The sequence below is a fragment of the Citrus clementina genome, unplaced genomic scaffold (genome assembly GCF_000493195.1).
Source record: "Citrus clementina cultivar Clemenules unplaced genomic scaffold, Citrus_clementina_v1.0 scaffold_3, whole genome shotgun sequence".
Lineage (NCBI taxonomy): Eukaryota > Viridiplantae > Streptophyta > Magnoliopsida > Sapindales > Rutaceae > Citrus > Citrus x clementina.
In genome coordinates this window covers 19,451,911-19,475,728 of record NW_006262339.1, presented here as the reverse complement: position 1 = coordinate 19,475,728, position 23,818 = coordinate 19,451,911, and the positions used below count along the sequence as shown (strand labels likewise).

The following is a 23,818-nucleotide window of genomic DNA, read 5'->3' as shown; positions in this document are numbered from 1 at the left end:
TCAAAGGATTTGCAGTATATGTAAGGTAAATAAAGATTGTGTCATATATACATAAATAAATATTGTACTTGATAAACCTAGACTATGAGCTAGTTGAAGTTTGGTGTGAATCAAAGAAGGGTCATAGGTTTGGTGGTTTTAGGGTGCATTTGAGATTGAGGTCGGGCAGTTCTAGCTTAAAATCTACAGCACTAAAGTGTTTGGTAAACACTAGTTGATGTAGCTTGAAAATTATTTTGATATGATTTTTTACTTGTATGATAAAAAATCTATTATATCTTTAATAATTTTTTTAAAATTATTATTAAAAATTATATTTACTATACACTATTAACTTTTATTTCTACAGCAGTTGTAGTTTAAAAGTTACAACACCTCAATCTCAAACATGTTTTTAGTGCAACTCTCTTAGATGTTAGGATTACCCTATTATACGAAATGAGTAAATAATATACAAACAAACTATTTATACAAAGTGATGTGACATTAGAAGAGTGAAAACCAAAAAATGAAGGTACATGTGAACTCAAGTGTATGTTTGAGTTTTTGGGAAAATCATTGATTACTAAAAGGGCATATTTTGGGTTGTATTTGTTACAAATGTGGAAAAAAGATAGCCGAAGGAGGAAAATGAATCAAATCTCTTTGGATTCACCGTGTAAGAAAAGATTCTAAGTGGCTCCATAAAAGAAACTTCATTTGATGTCAATACAATTTTTCCATATAATACTATCTTAAGACCGCACTTGAGATTGGACTGGGAACATTTACATAATAGAGGATACAAGCTTCTTGACTTGTAGTAAAACATTGAGAATAAATGCAGTATTAACTTCAAATATTATCTGAAAAGGTACGGGAGATAGAAAAAATACACTTTAGATGATTTTCATGCCAATGGCATATAATGTCTGCAGGTGATTAGGTCAAAGAATGGCGCACCCTCATTTTTCAGCTCGCTTACGGAGCTCCTCAGTCTCCCTCTGACCTCTTTCAAGATTCTCTCTAAGCTTACAAATTTCGTCATTCGACTTCATTTGAGCTAATTGTGCAACCTCTTCTCCTTTTAATGGAGTAGCTTGCTTCTCTATCAATTGCTGTTCGAGCCTAGCTGTCTCTTTGAGCTTAGACTCAACCTATCAAAAAAGCACCAATATCAGTCAGAAAACATGTCACTAAGCCCTAGAGTAGCAATATAATACAAATAAAGATTGGTTAATGGAAATATAAAACTCCAACTTAAAAGAAGAAAATTCTTAAGTATTAATTATTTTAATCCAATTGCAAAGGGAGTTGCTAAGTTCACCATATTCGGCACAACTTTCTTCTTTAAATCATTGACAAATGGTAGAAACAAAAGCTTAAAAAAATACAGATAAACCCAAAATATAAGGTATTAAAGAATATACTAACTTTTTCATTTTGCCACACTCCAGGATTGTGGAGAGTAAAACTTATTAGCACCTCAGACACATAGTACACAAATTGTTACAGTAAATCCAGATTAATGTTGAATATGATCTCGCTTTATGCTAGTTCATTCTACTGCCTTGCTATAAATTAAAACTCTGGAAAGGAATATTTAAACTACACAGCTATTTGATTAGGTTCCATGTACCTATCTATATTTTCCAAAAAACTTATTTTGAATGTGGCTATTCTGTTTTTAACAAAATTAGAATATTGTTGTGCAAATTTTAATGTACTTGCAAGCGCACGAATCTATTATAGTATAGATCAATGGTGATGAGTGTCGATCCCACGAGGAGGTGGACTTTAATTATATGTAGAATTAATTTTGTAAATGGGTGGTTGAAATTGTGGTGGAAGTGATTTAAATTATCCTAAAATTGGAATTGAGATTCTAAAATTGGAATTGCAATGGCGAGAATAAATTGAAGCGAAATCTATTGAAATGACGTACTTGGGTATCGGGATCCGTATCAACATGCATCATGGGCTAAATATTCCTTATTAATACCAATTAAATCATGAGGGGGGAATCCACACCTCATGAACCACGCTCTAATCAATATGGTGCTAAGGGCTTACCGTGCCAAATAATAATAACCTTATACTAGAGAGCCGGTGTAACCAAAGCGGTATCTAGACAAGCTTATTATTATTTGTCGACGAGAAGTCAAAACATCCACAAAAACTAGAGGGGAAGAGAAAATAAATTTACCAAATTAAGCCCATGACACATGTTGAGACTTCACCTTCAACCCAAGCTTAAAAGAAAATTAGCCACTCATAATTGAACTAGGGGCAAAATGGGAATTTATTAAAACACGAAGAAAATACAAGATGGAGAGGGAATTACAGAAAATGGAGTCCAAAAATGGATTCAAAGATATCAAATTAGGGGGGAGAGGCCCCCTTTTTATAGATACATGGAGTAAATCATAACCATCGGATTAAAAACAGTTTGGACGCTCAGGATTGCGCCACGTCATCAGTCAACAGTACGCGGTTTGACCACGCGGATGAACAGTAACACAGTTTGACTCGGATGAACAGTAACGCGGTTTGACTCGGATGAACAGTAACGCGGTTTGACTCAGATGAACAGTAACGCGGTTTGGTTGAAAATAATCCTGTGTGATGCATGTACCGTACGCGAGATTTTTCGTCCACTGATATGCTGCCACGTCACCATCAACAGTACATAAGAATTTTAGCCCAACAGGATCGTGACACCTCATCAGTCAATGCCACATCATCGGTCAATGCCACGTCATCATCCGTCTATGTGAACAGTGTCGTGAACAGTAACGTATACAGTACCGTACACGAGAATAGTACCGTACATGTGAACAGTGCCATTTTTCCTTTTATGCTCCTCCTAAGGTTTTCGACCGTCCTGAGTTCAAAAGTGATGTCCGTTTTGCCATCTGATTTCTCGTTTATTGTGAAATGACTATGATGCCCCTAAAATACATAAAATACTTAATTAAAATAAAACAAACGGAATTAAATCAAAAGAATGTTAAATTCATAAAAGTAAAGGTGTTAGTAAGACTTGAAATGTAAAATGACAGTTTTCCCCTTTATAAATATGCATTTTCTAACACTCAACACACCCCCCAACCAGCTTATTGCTAGTCCCTAGCAAATGAAGCGAAAACAAAATTCAAATTCAAAATGATTTTTGATTTTATCTTATTTAGAAACACTCATGTTTATTCAATCAGATTAATGATAGCAATCAAATAAAAGTATAAGCATTATCTCCAGTCTAAAGCAACATCACACCCACATCAACCATCCACATGAATCAGCCCAGTAGACTTTGTCATAGCTACTTTCAAGAATGACATGTCAAACCCCAAAATCTCACTGGAAGTAGTGACACTCTCACAAAGAAATTAAACCCAATAAAAATAGTCACTCCAATGAATGGTAATTGAGAGAAAATAATAAGGGAGTGATATCACATGCTCTCACCAAGATGAAATAAATATGCCCTCAGCTTAGAAATAATACGATCTCAAGTCAAACAAAAATGCTAGTCAACCCACTTTATTTATCTTTTTTTTTATTATGCATCACTACATCTTTTTAGCCCATATAACTAGCTTCTACTTCAAACTATAGTTCCCTAAAATCAAGAAGGACTTTTATTAGGACGTAACGTAGGCTAGGGACATGGCTAACAAATAAGGGAAATAAGGAAAACAAAGTGTATGTTTGAGAAAAATGCAGAGAATTTTTTTTTTTGAAAGTTGCAAGGTGGATTTCACCTATTATTTTTATTTTTTTATTTTTTATTTTTCTTTTGAAACAACAATTTTTGTTTTGTTGTTTTTTTTTTTTTGCTTTTATTTGGCATAACTTCATTGAATAAAAATACTTATTTACATTTTTCTCAAACATAAATAGGTGATGGAACTTATAAGACATTGGGTAATACTCCAAATCGGAGTGGGTCAAGATAAGTTAAACAAATAAAAGGTTTTTTTTTTTTTAAAAGGCTCAAAATTGTTAACTATGGATATTTCACAAAAGGGATGGCTATAAAGGCTCAAACGGGACAAAGATGGCCTTTCCATCGTCTTTTAGGGCTCTAAATAATCATCCATATCTACTAGTTAGATGGGCCTCCCAATGTAGCAACACACTTTTTTTCTTGTTTTTTTTTTTAATTTTGTAATTTTTTTTAAGGGTTAACTCAAAAGAAATCTAGAGATCGTGTATACAATAATAAACTGTTAAGCTGTATAAAGAATGGGCAAAAGGATTACTCTCCAAGAAAAATGATAGGCTCAAAAACTCACTTGGTACTTATTATGACATGTTCATTCCTTCAAGCAACTCATATTTGTCTCCGACATCAACATGTAGAGTAGCAAACATAATGTAACATCACTTAAGACCAAAGATAATACAAATACTAAAATTTGAAATTAATCATGTCATCCAATGTTAAAACAAATCACACAATTTTTTTTTTAAAACAACATTCTACCCCCCAACCTATTCTAAACAAGAAAGGAAAATATGCATGCAGAAATGTGAAAATGATGCAGAAAAACTAATTAGAAAAGTTACACTTAAAATGATGGAAAAACAAAATGATTTTTTTTTTTAAAGAAGATGCGTTTCTAGAGGAACTACACTCCATATTCAGCCATCTTCGACTCACAAGTTGGAAAATGTATATTTATAGAGGAGAAATTAAAAAGAAGAAAAATAAACATAAAAACATAATAAAGAAAAAGAAAATGTCTAGAATTTTTTTTTTAGTTTTTAATTTTTTTTAAACAATGAAGATGCGTTTCTAGAGTCATTACACTCCATATTCAGCCATCTTCAACACAAAAAGTTAGCAACAGTTAGTTTCTACAACAAAAAATAGTAAAAACTTAACCAAAATTCCACAATTGTCGACTATTCCCTCCCCCCAACCAGAACGAAACATTGTCCTCAATGTTTGAAAGGAAAGAAGTAGAGTTTAGAAGACATCACCTGGGTAGTGCAACACAAAAGAAAATATTTACAAGCGGAGAGTTAAATCTAATTTGTACTTCTTACTGCGGCTACTGTTACCATCATTATTTGGATGCTCCAACACAAAGGTCCAGGGGTCTGGCTCTGGTCTATAAGCTTGTAACATATCAAGTAGCTCATTAGCAGTGTGAGCACAAATAAAGAGTTTTTTCGCATTAGAGGGAATGAAATAGTTTTTTATTGCATGGTTAAGAAATGCGATAAAGCCATCATAAAAGTTATTGACATTTAACAAATCGATGGGCTTCTGGTGGATGTGCAGATGGGCCCAAGATGCTAGTGTGATAAGTGCCTCTAGTGTTGCAAGATCTCCTGGAAGGAAAATAAAGCATCAGCATGATTAAGCATTTCAGTTATTCTTTCTTGCATACCTGAGACAACTAACTCTTCTCCAGTTGATGAGTCAGACGAACTGCCCAACGGTTTTAGGACTCTTGGGATGATGCCTAACACTTGACTTCCTCTGACAAAAGCTGCTTCAGAGACCATTTTTGATAACCCTCGGTTACCTCCTCCATACACCAAGTATAATTTTCCCTCTGCTATACTTCGACCAAGATCGATGGCTGCCTCAACGAACTCTTTATGTTTGCCATAGGTAAATCCAGAAAGCACACAAATGTTCTTGATTGTTTATTTGGAGTAGCTGCCATTGTGATACTTCTCGAAAAACAATTTGTGAGTGCTTGACAAAAAAAATCACATTTAAGAGTCTTGGTGACAGTGGGTCACAGTTGTGTATGAGGTAACATGTCAGTGTCAAATAAGGCGTAAAGCACGTGACTCGCGAGTAAAAAAGGAAATAGTAAAAAGAAAAAAGTAAACAGTAATAAGAAAAAAAGCAAACAGTAATAAAATTATTAAAGACAATAATGCACACAATAAAATAAAAATAACAGTAAAGTAAAAGGATATTTACAGGTAGTTGCAACTGTGGCTCACATTTTCCTCTGGTTTTACGTCCAGAAACGGCTTGAACGCCCTCTATGGGTCGAGGATAGGCTTCCTATCCAATTTTCTTATAAACTGGCAAACAGGGTCGTTTATAGTCAGATTCCCGAGACTATATCGTGCATGCTCTTTCTGGAATAATGGTCATAACTGGAGAATCGCTCCTTGCACATATCCACTGGGATGCGTTTCAAGAGACAAAAGGATATCATCCAATGACTCCTTATTCAAGCCATCCTTAATGAATTGAATCTTATCTTCCCTGTTATCAGACACCATTCCTAAAGAACATGGGTTTTTATTGCAACTCATTCTGGCACACTTATGACAAGCAACAGAAATTCGTCGAGCTCGTCGTTTTCTTGCATAATTTCCTTTACCACAACCAGGCATGTATGCAATAAATTTTGGAGGTAACTCACCTGCCGATCGTACTTTCGCCTCAATTAACCAATGGATGTCAGCAGGTATGTTATTCCTCATAAGTAATGGCATGCGTTCAGACCGAGCTTTATAGACCGTAAGGAGGGCATTCTGAGGAAGTGAAGGGAATCGCTTGTGAAGCTTCGCTAGAGTCTCATTTATGTCCATACTTTCACCTCAGAATATCAGTTATTATGGGAAACTGAAGTAACCGACTTGATTGTCACGGAGTACCGTTATCCGCCACTTCACTGAGGTAACAAACTAAAGCACACAAACAGAAAAACAAATTAAAACACACAAAGAAAATTAAAATCATCCTCTTATTGAATTTACCTCAAGCTCCAACTGGATGTCGTAAACACTTCTTTCAATGTCTCTGAGTTGGCTTTCTAAACCCTCAACATAGGCTACTAACTCTGGTGGTTGTAGAGTCCAAATACGATGTGTTTTACAAAATTGAATCTGTCTTTTGAGATGAGTTTTGACACGTTGAAGTGGTTTAAGAATGTTCAGGAGGAACGGTCTAAGTATGAGACTCATGATTAACAATGATAAGAGAAAACTTACTAGTTAAACAAACACACTTATGCAAAAATAATTTCAATTAGCAAAAGAATAATATAAAGAAAGAAAGAAAAATCAAATCAACGGAAAGAAAAATCAATTCAAATCTGGTGGGTCACTCAAATTTATTTCGGTGTCTTCTCCATGTGGTTGGTATTCTAGATATGGCTTTAATCTTTGACCATTAACTTTAAACGTGACACTGTTCTTTGGGTCCTTAATTTCAATTGCCCCATGTGGAAAAACAGTATGAACAATAAATGGGCTAGACCAACGAGAGCGTAACTTACCTGGGAATAAGTGCAAGCGAGAATTGAATAAAAGCACTTTCTGACCTGGAGTGAAAGATTTTCTCATAATTTGCTTGTCATGGAAGACTTTCATTCGTTGCTTGTAAATCTTGGCATTTTCGTATGCGTCATTGCGAATTTCTTCAAGTTCTGCCAGCTATAATCTTCTTTCTGAGCTGGCTTGCTGCATGTCAAAATTGAATTTCTTGATGGCCCAATATGCACGATGCTCGAGTTCCACAGGTAGATGGCAAGCTTTTCCATACACTAGCCTATAGGGTGACATCCCAATCGGGGTCTTGAAAGCCGTTCTATATGCCCATAACGCATCATCAAGTCTTAATGACCAATCTTTCCTGTCTGGCCTCACTGTCTTTTCTAATATGTGCTTTATTTCTCGATTGGAGATCTCAACTTGGCCACTAGTTTGCGGATGATACGGGGTCGCCACTTTGTGTGTGATTGAATACTTTGTCAAAAGAGCTTTGAATGCTTTGTTACAAAAGTGGGCACCACCATCACTGATTATTGCTCGAGGGAATCCAAAGCGCGAGACAATGTTGCTTTTCAAAAATCTTATCACCACCTTGTGATCATTAGTTCTGCATGGAATTGCTTCTACCCATTTCGATACGTAGTCAACAGCAACCAATATGTATTGATGGCCAAAAGACGAGGGAAAAGGTCCCATAAAGTCGATACCCCATACATCAAAAATCTCAACCACTAAAATTGGATTTAGTGGCATCATGTTCCTTCGTGTAATGCTCCCCATTCGTTGACACCTATCACATGAAGAACAAAAAGTATAAGCATCTCGAAATATAGTTGGCCAATAAAAACCACATTGTAAAACTTTAGTAGTTGTTTTCTTAGCACTGAAATGGCCTCCACAAGCTTGTTCATGGCAGAATGAAAGGATATTCTGAATTTCATTTTCTGGGACACATCGTCTAACAATTTGATCAGCACAATACTTGAACAAATACGGGTCATCCCAAAAGAAATTTTTTATCTCTGCAAAGAATTTAGCCTTATCTTGCTTGGTCCAATGCTCTGGAAGTTTACCTGTAATAAGATAATTAACTATATCAGCATACTAAGGTAATACTTCCACACTCATTAATTGTTCATCTGGAAATGACTTATTCAATATTAATGGCTCTGTAATTGTGTCAAAATGGAGACGAGAGAGGTGGTCCGCCACAACATTTTCTGTCCCTTTCTTATCTTTGAATTCCAAGTCAAATTCCTGCAAAAGTAACACCCAACGAATTAGTCTAGCTTTTGCATCTTTCTTTGTGAGAAGATATTTAAGAGCAGCATGATCTGTGAATATAATTATTTTACAACCAATGAGATAGGATCGAAATTTCTCTAATGCAAACACTACTGCTAGCATTTCTTTTTCAGTAGTTGAATAATTCAATTGTGCATCATTCAATGCCATACTAGCATAATAAATAACATGGGGAATTCGATCAGCTCTTTGTCCTAATACTGCTCCTACTGCATAATCAGATGCATCACACATAAGCTCAAATGGTAAGCTCCAGTTTGGGGGCTGAATGATGGGTGATGATATCAACAACTGCTTTAATTTTTCAAATGCCACAAGACATGAATCATCAAAGACAAAAGGTACATCCTTAGGAAGTAGATTGCATAAGGGTCTAGAAACTTTGCTAAAATCTTTAATGAAACGTTTATAAAAACCAGCATGCCCAAGGAAAGATCTTACTTCTCTGACTGTTATGGGTGGAGGAAGATTAGAAATGAGATCCACCTTGGCTTTGTCAACCTCAATACCTTTGCTCGAAATGATGTGACCGAGAACAATACCTTGTTTTACCATAAAATGGCATTTCTCCCAATTTAAGACCAAGTTCTTCTCGATACATCTTTGTAAAACTAGTGTTAAATGATGTAAACATTGATCAAACGAGTCACCAAAGACAGAAAAGTCATCCATAAAGACTTCAAGAAATCGTTCAACCATATCAGAAAAAATGCTTAGCATGCATCGTTGAAATGTAGCAGGTGCATTACATAATCCAAATGGCATCCTCCTATATGCAAAAGTGCCAAAAGGGCAAGTGAAAGTAGTTTTCTCTTGATCTTTTGGTGCTATGGGAATCTGATTATATCCTGAGTAGCCATCTAGAAAGTAATAAAATTCATGGCCTGCTAATCTATCAAGCATTTGATCGATAAATGGTAAAGGAAAATGGTCTTTACGTGTGACAGAATTCAACTTTCTATAATCAATGCAAACACGCCATCCTGTAGTTACTCTAGTGGGTATCAATTCATTATCGGCATTGGTAACTACAGTGACTCCTGACTTTTTGGGGACAACTTGTACAGGACTGACCCATGAATTATCAGAAATGGGGTAAATGATACCTGCGTCTAATAGCTTAAGGACTTCAGTTCTAACAACTTCTTTCATGTTAGGATTTAACCGACGTTGCATCTCCCTAGTAGTTTTAGCATTTTCATCAAGGTGAATGTAATGCATGCAGTCTACTGGGTTTATACCTTTAATGTCTGCTATGGTCCATCATAATGCTCCTTTGTGCTCTTTTAAAATATCCAACAACTTACCTTTTTGTTCCTCATTGAGGGATGATGAGATGATTACCGGTAGAGTATTTTCTTCCCCCAAAAATGCATACTCCAATGTGTTGGGTAATGGTTTGAGCTCGAGTTTCGGTGGTGATTCTGATGATGGGATGAGTTTCTTCTCTAATGGTGCTAGTTGTTCAACTCTTGACTTCCATTTATTAGTGTCCATGGATGGTGCTGAGTCAAGTAGGGCGTTGACCTCATCAACTGATCTGTCAATATCAAAATCTAAACCAAAGTGAGTAAAACATGTTTGTAAAGGATCACTAAGGTTTGAAAGAAAAGTATTATCAACTATTGTTTCAATTAAATCCACATCAACAATTCCATCATCTGCACTGTGAGGTTGTTTGGCAGTGTTAAAGATGTTCAACTCCATAGTCATGTTGCCGAAGGACAACTGCATATTTCCAGTCCTGCATTGAATGTGAGCATCCACAGTTGCCAAGAAAGGTCGGCCTAGAATAATGGGGATGTGCTTCCTTGAATCCTGTATTGGTTGAGTGTCAATTACAATGAAATCAACAGGAAAATAGAACTTGTCTACCTGGATAAGCACGTCCTCCACAATGCCACGAGGTATTTTCGTGGACCGATCTGCAAGCTGTAACACCACTGGAGTTGGGTGTAATTCTCCCAGTCTAAGTTTTACGAATACTGAATAAGGCAACAGATTTACACTAGCTCCTAAATCCAACAAAGCATTCTCAATTGTGTGGTTCCCTATACTACATGAGATAGTGGGGGAGCCTGGGTCTTTGCATTTTAAAGGAATTTTATGTTGGAGTATAGAACTAACGTTTTCTGTTAAAAATGCCTTCTTTTGAACATGCATATTTCTCTTTTTAGTACAAAGGTCTTTAATAAACTTGGCATAAGATGGAACTTGTTTAATCGCATCAAGTAAAGGGATGTTAATACTTACCTGTTTGAAGATTTCAAGAATCTCACCTCTGGATTTTCCCTTTTTTCCTTTAGCTAACCTCTGAGGAAATGGAGCTTTCGGAACATATTCTCGTGGGTTAGTTTCTTCTTTCTCCTCCGGTGATGAGTCATCAACATTCACAGGTACAATTTGATTTTCTTTTGCCACCGGCATCTCCACTTTGTTGTCGACTTCCTTTCCTTTTTGCAAGGTCATGATTGCTTTGACCTCTCCATGCTGCTGTGGTGAACTAGTACTTGCTTCATGTACTCCTTTAGGATTAGGCACTGGTTGACTTGGAAATTTGCCTTTCTCAACAGTCATTGCCAAGGTTTGAACTGAGGAGGCAAGTTGTCCCACCATCTTCTCGAGGCTTGAAACTGATTGGGCTTGTGAATTGAAGCCCGCTCTCAACTCATTTCGTAGTCCATCAATAGTGCGGTTTTGTTGCTCAATTGTGGAGTGAGTAACATTCTTGAGATTCTGGAATGCATCCTCCCATGGTCTGAGTTGAGAGTAGTTCTGATTCTGATTGAATGGTCTAAATGGGGGCTGAGAGGCTTGAGGAATTTGTTGCATTGGTGGAGCTAGAGCTGTTGGTCTATTCTGTTGGAATCCTTGAGACCATGAAAAATTGAAGTGGTCTCTCCATCCAGGGTTATATGTGTTGGAGTATGGGTTGTAGTTTGATGGCTTTCTCATTATACCTATGGCATTGGCTTGGTCTGGATATGAGTCATTGTCATGTGGTTCTGTTGATTTTGCAGTCGATAACGATGTTATTTGTCGAGCAAGACCTTCAACCATCTCCTTGACTTTTTTGATTCCCGAAGTTGGCTCGCCAATTTGAACCTCATTCACTCCTTTAATTCTTCTAGTAGTCCTGAGTGATCGACTCCGTTGTTGGGAATTATCTGCTTGTCGCTGGAAGAATTCCCAAATCTCTGATGCACTTTTTGACATTAGCTCTCCTCCACTCGTTGCCATTAGCCATTCTTGCACATTTGGCAATAATCCCTCCAAAAAGTATTGGCATTGGTGCCATTTCTCATACCCATGATGTGGACACTTCAAGAGTAGCCCATTGAATCGCTCCCATGTTTCGAAAAATTGCTCGTCCTCTCTCTGTGTAAACTCTGAAATTTCCCTGCGAATAGCATTGGTTTTATGCACTGGGAAATATTTATTCAAAAATTTAGTTACCATTTGTTCCCATGATGCAATGCTATTGGCAGGCAATGTATTAAGCCATGAACGAGCTCTATCCTTTAAAGAAAATGGGAATAATCTGAGTTTAACATCATCGTCTGAAAAATTTTCATATTTAAAAGTTTGACAAATTGCATGAAAATCATTCAGATGATTATATGGGTCCTCATTTTCTAGGCCATAAAATGTTGGGAGACAATTTAGCACACTGGGTTTTAATTCAAAACTCCTAGCAGCTACATTTGGGTATCTTATGCATGATGTGCTCAAATTAGCTAAGGGACTAAAATAGTCCTTAAATGGCCTCTCTTGTGGTGCTTGTAAATCCATTCCAAATTTATTTTTAATGTGCTTTTGTGTGCGAAGTGCTTTTTCTAATTCAAGGTCTATAGGTTCAAGATTATGTAATAATGACCTACGACCATGCATGCAAAACAAATAAAATAAAAATAAAAATAAAGATGGGAACAAAACAAATAAAAATAAAGAAGAGGGAGAAATTACGATACTAACCTTATTGTGCTATTACAACCTTACTATAAAAATACACAAAAACAAATACGTGAAATAAATTAAATAAAAATAAATTAATAAGATAAAAAAAATTACAAAGAAAAATAAATTCAAAATTAAATTACAGAATTTTAAAGAAGAGAGAAAATAAATAAATAAAATTCTTAGCTCAAAATGTAAATTCACTCTTTTTTTCTTTTTTAATTAAAAAAATTACAAGAAAACAATTAAAAGAAATTATTCACAAAAATTAATTTTATGAATTAAAATTACTTACCTCCCCGGCAACGGCGCCAAAAACTTGTTGTGCAAATTTTAATGTACTCGCAAGCGCACGAATCTATTGTAGTATAGATCAATGGTGACGAGTGTCGATCCCACGAGGAGGTGGACTTTAATTATATGTAGAATTAATTTTGTAAATGGATGGTTGAAATTGTGGTGGAAGTGATTTAAATTATCCTAAAATTGGAATTGCAATGGCGAGAATAAATTGAAGCGAAATCTATTGAAATGACGTACTTGGGTATCGGGATCCGTATCAACATGCATCATGGGCTAAATATTCCTTATTAATACCAATTAAATCATGAGGGGGGAATCCACACCTCATGAACCACGCTCTAATCAATATGGTGCTAAGGGCTTACCGTGCCAAATAATAATAACCTTATACTAGAGAGCCGGTGTAACCAAAGCGGTATCTAGACAAGCTTATTATTATTTGTCGACGAGAAGTCAAAACATCCACAAAAACTAGAGGGGAAGAGAAAATAAATTTACCAAATTAAGCCCATGACACATGTTGAGACTTCACCTTCAACCCAAGCTTAAAAGAAAATTAGCCACTCATAATTGAACTAGGGGCAAAATGGGAATTTATTAAAACACGAAGAAAATACAAGATGGAGAGGGAATTACAGAAAATGGAGTCCAAAAATGGATTCAAAGATATCAAATTAGGGGGGAGAGGCCCCCTTTTTATAGATACATGGAGTAAATCATAACCATCGGATTAAAAACAGTTTGGACGCTCAGGATTGCGCCACGTCATCAGTCAACAGTACGCGGTTTGACCACGCGGATGAACAGTAACACAGTTTGACTCGGATGAACAGTAACGCGGTTTGACTCGGATGAACAGTAACGCGGTTTGACTCAGATGAACAGTAACGCGGTTTGGTTGAAAATAATCCTGTGTGATGCATGTACCGTACGCGAGATTTTTCGTCCACTGATATGCTGCCACGTCACCATCAACAGTACATAAGAATTTTAGCCCAACAGGATCGTGACACCTCATCAGTCAATGCCACATCATCGGTCAATGCCACGTCATCATCCGTCTATGTGAACAGTGTCGTGAACAGTAATGTATACAGTACCGTACACGAGAATAGTACCGTACATGTGAACAGTGCCATTTTTCCTTTTATGCTCCTCCTAAGGTTTTCGACCGTCCTGAGTTCAAAAGTGATGTCCGTTTTGCCATCTGATTTCTCGTTTATTGTGAAATGACTATGATGCCCCTAAAATACATAAAATACTTAATTAAAATAAAACAAACGGAATTAAATCAAAAGAATGTTAAATTCATAAAAGTAAAGGTGTTAGTAAGACTTGAAATGTTAAATGACAGTTTTCTCTTTTATAAATATACATTTTCTAACACTCAACAAATATGACATAACTTGCTTACAACATTTCAAATGTTCCCAAAGATTCAAGAGTGCAAAATTCCTAGCAACAAAACAGGATCTACAGTATTACAAGAAATGTTCTTATGATTGATGACTAAACAAGTGCAGAATCCATTCCTAAGTGCAAGTCATGATCAGCAAACCACCTATAGCTACTACCATAGAGTAATCTACTTAATTTCATCAAGAAACAAAACAGAACAAGACAGTCAAACAATCTTCAAGGTAAGAACAATATGTTACAGCCTTCAAAACACAATCAATGAACATATAACTTAATAACAAATTTGTCCCCATTAACTAGCAAGATAAAACCTCCTTTCATATGGCAATCTCTAACAATCTAGGAGTATGGACACAGCGGCAGTGTTTGCCTCCTCCAAGTCTCACAATTTACAAGTACTTGCACACTTTATAGTAATGAAGTCACCTTCAACTCGGCAAAGATATCGTTTGTATATGGCTGCCCATCATTCTACATGGCCACAGAGTTAACCAGAGAAAGAAGCTTCTAAACTTGCTCAGTTCTCTTGGCCTCATCCTTGGTCTTGTTATCAAAAAGCACACACCTATTATCACATAGTTGAAGGATTTCCTAAAATAATGGAAAAATGATTAGGAATAAAGCAAATGTTGGCCCTTTTTGTAAGCATTGATAAACCAATCAAACACTTGTAGTCTCTAAAAGTTTGAAGGTATTCAGTTGACAAAATTTTATTTTTATTGTTATAATTGATACTTAATATCATGCATCCTCAAAAACTATTTAAGGGCAAGCCATAATCAAATTTTAATAATTATTTCCATTCTCTTTATGGGTTGACCACTTACAATAAGGTGATCAGCATTCCATACAACAAATAATGATAATAATAATAATAATAATCTACATATATTCCAGTGAAAAGCATTGACCCAATAAAAATTAGTGGCTATAAATCAGTAGTTGCCTCTTCACTAGGCAAATTCTTACATTATAGAACGAAGCCTGAAAGATTGTACTATTGTCATAAACAAACTCAAGTGACCAAAGCTCAAACCAAAAGACATGATCATATTTTCTGTGGCATCTACATAATTGACCAAATTTTGCGGCATTATAATTAAAAAATTTTGATTCCTTCAAACTACAAAAATTACTACAATAAGAAAAACAAAGCTCACTTTAACTGTAAAATAAATCGATTGTGTTAATTGCAAAGCTATAACTTGAAGGGTCTTTATCTCCATTTTTGTTATTTTTCTTGCAACTCCTCATAGGTTTAATCAAGTATGCAGTAAAATAGAGGAACTCGATATAAATCTTTCTCAACTTGAAAAGTTTTAGGAAACAAATTCATCAAGTAAATGCTGAATATAGGAGATTTGCATGTTAAAACTGAAAAGCGATCTCACATTGAAATTTTAGACACCAATTTTGGGGCTAGAATCCACATGGATTTTTAAGAGAATTTTAAATCTTGTAAAGTTAGACTTGATATTTTATTCAAACAGCGCCTAATAAAATGGACCTGTATAGCAATTCATGTCCTCCTTGGCGCACTTCTAAAATCTTTAAAGTAGGTTAATTTTAAGCATAGAAATCAATGATGTACATATTTGAAGGAATAAACAAATGAACACACATTAATAGAATAAGAACCAAAGATTAAATAACAGATGAAATCAAAGAATACAAATAAGAAAAGCATAAATGCTTAGCAAATGAATGAATGACATCTCATTCAAAGACATTAAAATATAACTAAAATTAAGTAATGCCAGTAGAAAATTACCAACCAATCACCCCCTCCAGCTAATACCCCATGGCAGAAGAAAATCATTCAGGAAATAAAGCAATATTGAATATGGAACTTTAAGACGGTTGGACTACTATGAACCTGTCTAGTATTTTCAGCATGCATATATTCATATTAAACTTCGAATAGTCCAACCGTAAAGGAGTCTAAAACTTCAAAAAAGAACCAACCCAAGACAACTTGATCAAAGTGACTAATGAAATTATCAAACACTATTGCCGTTCAGAAGCAAACCATTAAAGGCTTTGGACACTCACAACCCAAATAATCTTCTAATGTTTCGTCATTATCTTCAAGTTCATCCCCTCTAGTAAAAACAACAATCATATAGTCAAACTTTTTTCCCGAACAAGGTCTGCCAACTGTGTAGAGCAGCTTCTTTCTCTTGAGAAAAGCAGTTCCTAACAGAGAAAACTACAAGGACTGCATGGATCCTTGCCGACAAACTTAGAGCCAGTAGAAAAATAAAAAAGTCCTGCAATTGCTCTGATAGGTCCCAGTCAAATTACAATGAAAACTCAATGAATTTGGTTTTCTTTTGGTGAAAGTCAACCACAGCTTTGAGCAAAATTCTTCACGTCTTATTCAGTTCCAAATAAACTCCTTAAATAGAGTTTCAATACTTCAAACCGATAGCAACACTAACTCCTAAACTTTAGCAAGTTAAAATCATGACGTAACTATTATTCTAGAGATGACTAACTACCTTTGACTATGACCACACAATTTGAAATAAAAACAACAACTAAACTGGAAAAGGACAAGTCAATCTTAAGCTAAAAACTTGGGATTTTTTCTAGGAATTCTAAAGGATCTTCTCAGTGTATCAATACTTCCCCTCATAAGCGGAACCTTGTCCTCAAGGTTGAACGCATGAAATTGATGTTTGAGCATCGATGTTTCCTCCCAAGTAGTGTCTTCCACAGGCAAAGTCTTCCACTACACCAAACTCTCTTCAATAAACTTGGTACCATGCCTGACCCATCTTGTATCGATCACCTTCTCCAGCACAACTTGAATCTGTCCTTTATCAGACATTGGTGGCAGGTCAATAACGGTAGGAAGAGAAGTACCCACATACTTCTTTAAGAGAGAAACATGGAACACTGGGTGAATTTGAGCTGCAGGTGGTAAACAAAGACGGTAAGCTACCTTGCCCCAGCTTTTGCTCAACTGGAAATGGGCCATAGAACCGGTTGGCAAGTTTGTGATGGGCGCATTTGAACACAGATTGTTGGTAGTAGGGGTGCAGTTTTAGGAGCACCAAATCTCGTAATTGAAACTCCACTTCTCTTCTCTTTTGATCAGCCACATATTTCATTCTAACACGAGACAAACCCTCTGTATAGTGAGGAATGGATGGAGGAAGGCAACCATATAAGGCTTGAAATGGTGTCATCCCCGTCGAGCAAAGATATGTGGTGTTATACCAATACTCTACCCATGGCAGATAGCTATACCATTTACGAGGCCACTGATGGACGAAACATCGTAGATACTATTCGAGACAACAATTCACCACCTCCATTTGTCCATCCATTTGAGGATGATAAGCTGAACTAAGCTTCAGCTTAGTACCTGACATGGTAAAAAACTCTTGCCAAAATTTGCTTATAAAAATAGGGTCTCGATCACTAATGATAGACTTCGGCATTCCATGAAGTTTAATAACATGTTCCACAAACTTTTCTGCAATGATTTTTGCAGAGAAAGGATGAGATAAAGGAATGAAATGAGCAGACTTACTAAAGCGATCCACAACCACCATAATACTATCCTTACCAAGTGAAGATGGCAATCCTTCGATGAATCTGACGAGATGTCATCCCAAACTAGACAAGGAATTGGGAGTGGTTGGAGCAGTCCAGCTAGTGCTAGTGTCTCGGATTTCGTCTTTTGGCAGGTTGCACATTATTGAATGTACTCTTGTATAGATTTGTGCATAGAGGGCCAATAAAATTATTGAGTTAGCCGTTTGAAAGTCCTTAGAACTCCAGAATGTCCAGCCACCTTACTGTCATGAAACTCCTGGAGCAGCTGATCTCGTAGTGCAGGCGGAACCACCACTCTTTGCTTGTAAAAACATAGCCCATTCTTCACTACATAATTGCTTGTAAGATCATTTGCTGCCTGCTGGAATATTTTTTTCATGTACAAATCTATTTCTGTTGCCTTTCGAATGTCATCCCATAAGGAAACCTGTGAAATAAATATTGGATTAAGGAGAGGGTTGTTGGGGGGCAAGATAAAGCATCCGCCGCTAAATTTTCTTTTTGAGGCTGATATTTTATCTCATAATCGTATCCAAGAAGCTTAGCAACCCATTTCTGCTGATCAGGAGTGGCTACTCGCTGCTCTAAGAAGTATTTGTGTTATGACCCAACCCAGACCTGGCAAGATATTGTCCGCTTTGAGCCTTAACAAGGCCCGCACTGATTTGTTTCTTGGGCGCCCATACACCCCAAAATGCGTCTTGCCAATTAAGGTGTGGATCACCCCTTATAAATCCAGCATCTCTCCCGTGCTTTGCCGATGTGGGATTCGCCTAGGGTGTTACAATTTGAGACTTTGTTGGTCGATTTGAATGAAAAACTTCTGACCCAAGATGTATGGTCTCCATGTCCGAATGGCCTCCAGAATTGCTAACATCTCTTTGGCATAGTGTTGTACAAATTTTATTGAACTCGCAAGTACACGAATCTATTGTAGAATAAATCAATGGTGACGAGTGTCGATCCCACGAGGAGGTGAATTTTAATTATGCGTAGAATTAATTTTTCTAAATGGGTGGTTGGATTTGTGGTGAAAGTGACTTAGATTATCCTAAAATTGGAATTGAAATGGCGAGAATAAATTGAAGAGAAATCTATTGAAATTACGTACTTGGGTATCTGGATCCGTATCAACATGCACCATGGGCTAAATATTCCTTATTAGTGCCAATTAAATCATGAGGGGGGTATCCACACCTCATGAACCACGCTCTAATTAATATGGTATTAAGGGCTTATCGTGCCAAATAATAATAACCTTATACTAGAAAGCCGGTGAAACCAGTGCAGTATCTAGACAAGATTAGTATTATTTGTCGACGAAAAGTCAAATCATCCACAAAAATTAGAGGGGAAGAGAAAGTAAATTTACCAAATAAAGCCCATGACACATGTTGAGACTTCACATTCAACCCAAGCTTGAAAGAAAATTAGCTACTCATAATTGAACTAGGGGTAAAATGAAAATCTATTAAAATACGTAGAAAATACAAGATAGAAAAAGAATTACAGAAAATGGAGTCCAAAAAAGGATTCAAAGATGCCAAATTAAGGGGGAGAGGTCCAATTTTTATAGATATATGGAGTAAATCATGGCCATCGGACTAAAAACAATTTGGACGCTCAGGATTGTGCCACGTCATCAGTCAACAGTACGCGGTTTGACCATGAGTTTTGAACAGTGACACGGTTTGACTACGCAGTTTGAACAGTCAACTGGTTTGAACAATGACGCAGTTTGGTTGAAAATAATCCTGTGTATATGCATGTACCGTACACAATTTTTGGTCCACTAACATGCTGCCACGTCACCGATCAATAGTGTATAAGAATTCTCTCCAATGGAATCGTAACACCTCATTAGTCAATGCCACATCATCGGTCAATGCCATGTCATCGATCTGTCTATGTAAACAGTGTCGTGAACAGTAACGTAGACAATACCGTACATGTGAACAATGATATTTTTCCTTTTATGCTCCTCCTAAGGTTTTCGACTGTCTTGAGTTCAAAAGTGATGTCCGTTTTACCGTCTAATTTCTTATTCATTGTGAAATGACCATGATACCCCTAAAATACATAAAATACTTAATTAAAATAAAGCACGCATAATTAAATAACAAGAAGCTTAAATACATAAAAGTAAGGGTGTTAGTAAAACTTGAATTGTAAAACAACAATTTTCTCCTTTATAAATATACATTTTCTAACACTCAACACATAGATTGACCAGGTACGTTTAGCAATCCCCAAAGCTCTACTCATGTATGCAATTGGTCTCCCTTGCTGAGTGAGAACAACTTCAATTCCATCCCCGGAAGCATCAGTCTCGATAGTGAACGGCTCGTTGAAATTAGGCATGGCGAGAGTGGGTGTGGTTGTCATAGCTTGTTTGAGCATTGTGAACGCACTAGCAGCATCCTCATCCCATTTGAAATTCCCCTTCTTGAGCAAGTTGGTAAGGGGACGAGCTAGTACTCTATAATTGCGGACAAACTTCATGGAATAGCTTGTCAAGCCTAAAACCCACACAATTCAATAGAATTAGTGAGTTGTGGCCACGCAACCATAGCCTCAATCTTCTTACCATCTACCTTGACACCTTGATTTGTCACGATATAGCCTAAATACTCCAATTCATGCTTACCAAAGTCACATTTGTTTGCTTTGACGAAGAAGCTGTGTTTCTTCAAATTTTCTAATGTCTTCCTTACATGAGTTAAATGCAATTCCCATGTAGGACTATAGACTAATATATCATCAAAGAAAACTAATATGAATTTTCGAAGAGAAGGCTGAAAAATAGAATTCATTATGGCTTGAAAAGTAGATGGAGCATTACATAACCCAAAGGGCATAACAAGATACTCAAAATGTCCATTACGTATCCTAAATGCAGTTTTCAGAATGTCGGAAGCATGTCGTCCACTATTGGAATGGGAAATCGATCTTTGATCGTGGCGGCGTTTAATACTCTGTAATCTGTGCAAAACCTCCAAGTATCATCTTTTTTTTACTAGAAGGACATGAGACAAAAATAGACTAGTGCTTGGTCTGATGATTCCTACATTCAGCATTACTTCACTTGTTTTTCAATTTCTGCCTTCTAAAAATACGCATATCGATATGGTCGTACATTGATGGGCTGGGTTCCTTCATTAAGGGGTATATGGTGGTCGATTTCTCATAGTGGTGGCAGTTTAGAGGGTTCTTGAAAGACATCCTCACATTTGCTTAAAAGTTGCTGCATATTTGGTTGAATGCCATCCCAGGAAGAGTCTTCCAAGTTTTAAATATAAACAACAAAGACCATCTGACCCTATCGATGCTCTTTTGCAACAGTCTCTAATGAAGTCACTTGAATAGGCTTTTGTATCCCTTGCAGCCTTCGTGCTTGATTGTCCCAATTGAAATCCATGGTTAAATGCTTCCGATTACAAACTACCGACCCCAGCATTTCCAACCATTGTATTTCTAATACCATGTCTAGTCCTATTAATGGCAAAGAGTAGAAAGTAAGAGAGAATTGAATGCCTTGTAAATCGATCAGTACTTTCCCATATCGCCCTTGACACGTGAGTCGTTCTCCGTTGGCGACATGGAATGTGAAAGACTTCGTAGGAACCACTAGGAGCCACAATGTGCTAGCTACTTTTTCGTTCAAAAAATTATTTGTAGATCCACTATCGATTAACACCACTATTGGTTGCGACTTGATGGAAGCAGCTACTCACATGGTCCATGGAGATGACCATCTGGTCAAAGCATGTATAGAAACTTCCAACTCCTCTTCTCTGTTACCTTCTCTCTCTGTCTCTTCTTCATTCTCCTGAGAATTATCATGGCCTTGGATGAGTAGAAGTCGAGGCCCTTGGCACTTACGGCCTAGTGTGAATCATTCGTTGCAGTTGAAACATAGCCCTTGAGCTCGTCGTTTTTGCATCTCTTCTTAGCCCAAGTGTTTAGGAGTTATCGCTGCTATTTGATTGACCGGGGTGACGGCAGCCGGCGGATGATTTTGTAGGATTAGCCGAGTAAACCTCTTTTGTCGTGTAAGCTGTTCGTCTCTCGTCCTGGATAAATTGATGGCCTCTTTTAGTGTTTTTGATACAGCGAGAAGATCCTTCATAATTCCCAAGAAAAATCCCAAGTTTTTAGCTTAAGATTGACTTGTCCTTTTTCAGTTTAGTTGTTGTTTTTATTTCAAATTGCATGGTCATAGTCAAAGGTGGTTAGTCACCTCCAGAATTATAGTTATGTCATGGTTTTAACTTGCTGAAGTTTAGGAGTTAGTGCTGCTATCGGTTTGATGTATTGAAATTCTATTTAAGGAGTTTATTTGGAACTGAATAAGAACGTGAAGAATTTTGCTCAAAGCTGGGGTTGACTTTCACCTAAAGAAAGCCAAATTTATTGAGTTTTCATTGTAATCTGACTAGGACCTATCAGTGGTATCAGAGCTACAATGACAACCAACAAAGTGCGCATTGAAATATTGGAGCAAGGAGTGGGAGGCTTACAGGATGAGGTGCATAAGCTTGGGCTCGGAACGAACGATCATATGCAACGCTTAGAGGAGTCTTTGAAGGCTTTATTCGATGCGGTTCTCTCCTCAAAGGCATCTCAGTCGTTGCACTTAGTGAAGCAAGGACACATGCATCAGTACCAACAAGACGAAACAAAAAGTTCTCGTTGGAACATACCCCATCTTCGAGCCAAAATTGAGTTTCTGCGGTTTGCAGGAGATGATCCAACAGAGTGGTTCAATAGAGTGGCACAGTTCTTTGAATTTCAAAGAACTCCTGAAGATCAAAAGGTGAGCTTGGCATCTTTCCACCTGGAAGGTGAAGCGAACCAATGGTGGCAATGGTTGAATCAGACATACAAGGAAGAAAATCAAACAGTGACGTGGACTATGTTTGCTGAACAACTATAGGCACGGTTTGGACCAACAAATGGAGAAGACTTTGACGAGGCTCTCTCACATATAACACAAAGTGGATCTCTTCGGGATTATCAATGTGAATTCGAGAAATTGGGCAATCGGGTATAGGGGTGGACTCAAAAGGCTCTCGTGGAAACTTTTATAGGCGGGTTAATACTGGAGGTAATTGATGGGATACGAATGTTCAAGCCAAAAACTTGGGATTTTTCCATGGAATTCTGAAGGATCTTCTCAGTGTATCATGCTCATAACATCAATCTACTTTTTTTTTTATTACCATAAAATCAATCTACTTACCACCACAACACCAACAGGCATGGAAATGGAATATCTAGGCAATGACATTAGTAAATTACCGGGGGTATCAATGACATTAACAACTTGGCCATCTTTGAACACGGTTCTCTGCATTTCACAAGTACTAGTAACACCAGACGAGCTAGCCCTCAACTTGAAGGCTCTTCTTCCAAGAATATTATTGCCCGTCGCACTTTTGCCATTGCCCGTATGGGCAACAAAAACCACAGTGCGCACCCCATTAGATGGAGAAGTAAGCTCCCAATCATCATCAACCACACTTCCTCCCATCGTATAAAAAATTTCAATTTACCTGCAATGCATTTACAATATCAAACCACTTCATATTGAATTTAGTCTTTATCATTAAACAATAAGAAACAAGATTTAGTTACCATACCCTTACAATTTCACTCCATTGAAACCTATGCTTGTAAATTCATAAAAAATATGTTTAAAATAAAAATCATTCAGACCCCGACAATTTAGTTAAATTTGTAATCTTAATAAAATTTTGATGAATTGATATATAATCAAGCAAAAAATCTAAACATCATTAATTAATTAATTAATTATGGTGGTATATAATTTTATTTCATTTCTGCTTGTTTTGCGAAATTATTGAACAAAACCACGACCGATTAGTTACGCATTAGATTGAACCCTTGACTTCTTACTTCTGGAAATTGATGTTGGAGATGCTCTAAGTTAGAGCATAACCAGCATAGCAAATCCCTTATTTCTACAATAAAAAATAAAAACAAAATCTATATATTGGCTAATGAAACT

At 36.7% G+C, this 23,818-nt stretch overlaps 1 non-coding gene and 1 pseudogene across 1 annotated transcript; one reads left to right on the top strand and one right to left on the bottom strand.

Annotated features, from left to right (window-relative positions):
* Window positions 1–944: 944 nt before the first annotated feature.
* On the bottom strand, window positions 945–23,320 carry LOC112099656 (annotated as a pseudogene).
* Window positions 11,846–11,949, top strand: LOC112100470. The gene has a single exon (XR_002906841.1). It is a non-coding gene; the product is annotated as a small nucleolar RNA R71 (small nucleolar RNA).
* Window positions 23,321–23,818: the final 498 nt, after the last annotated feature.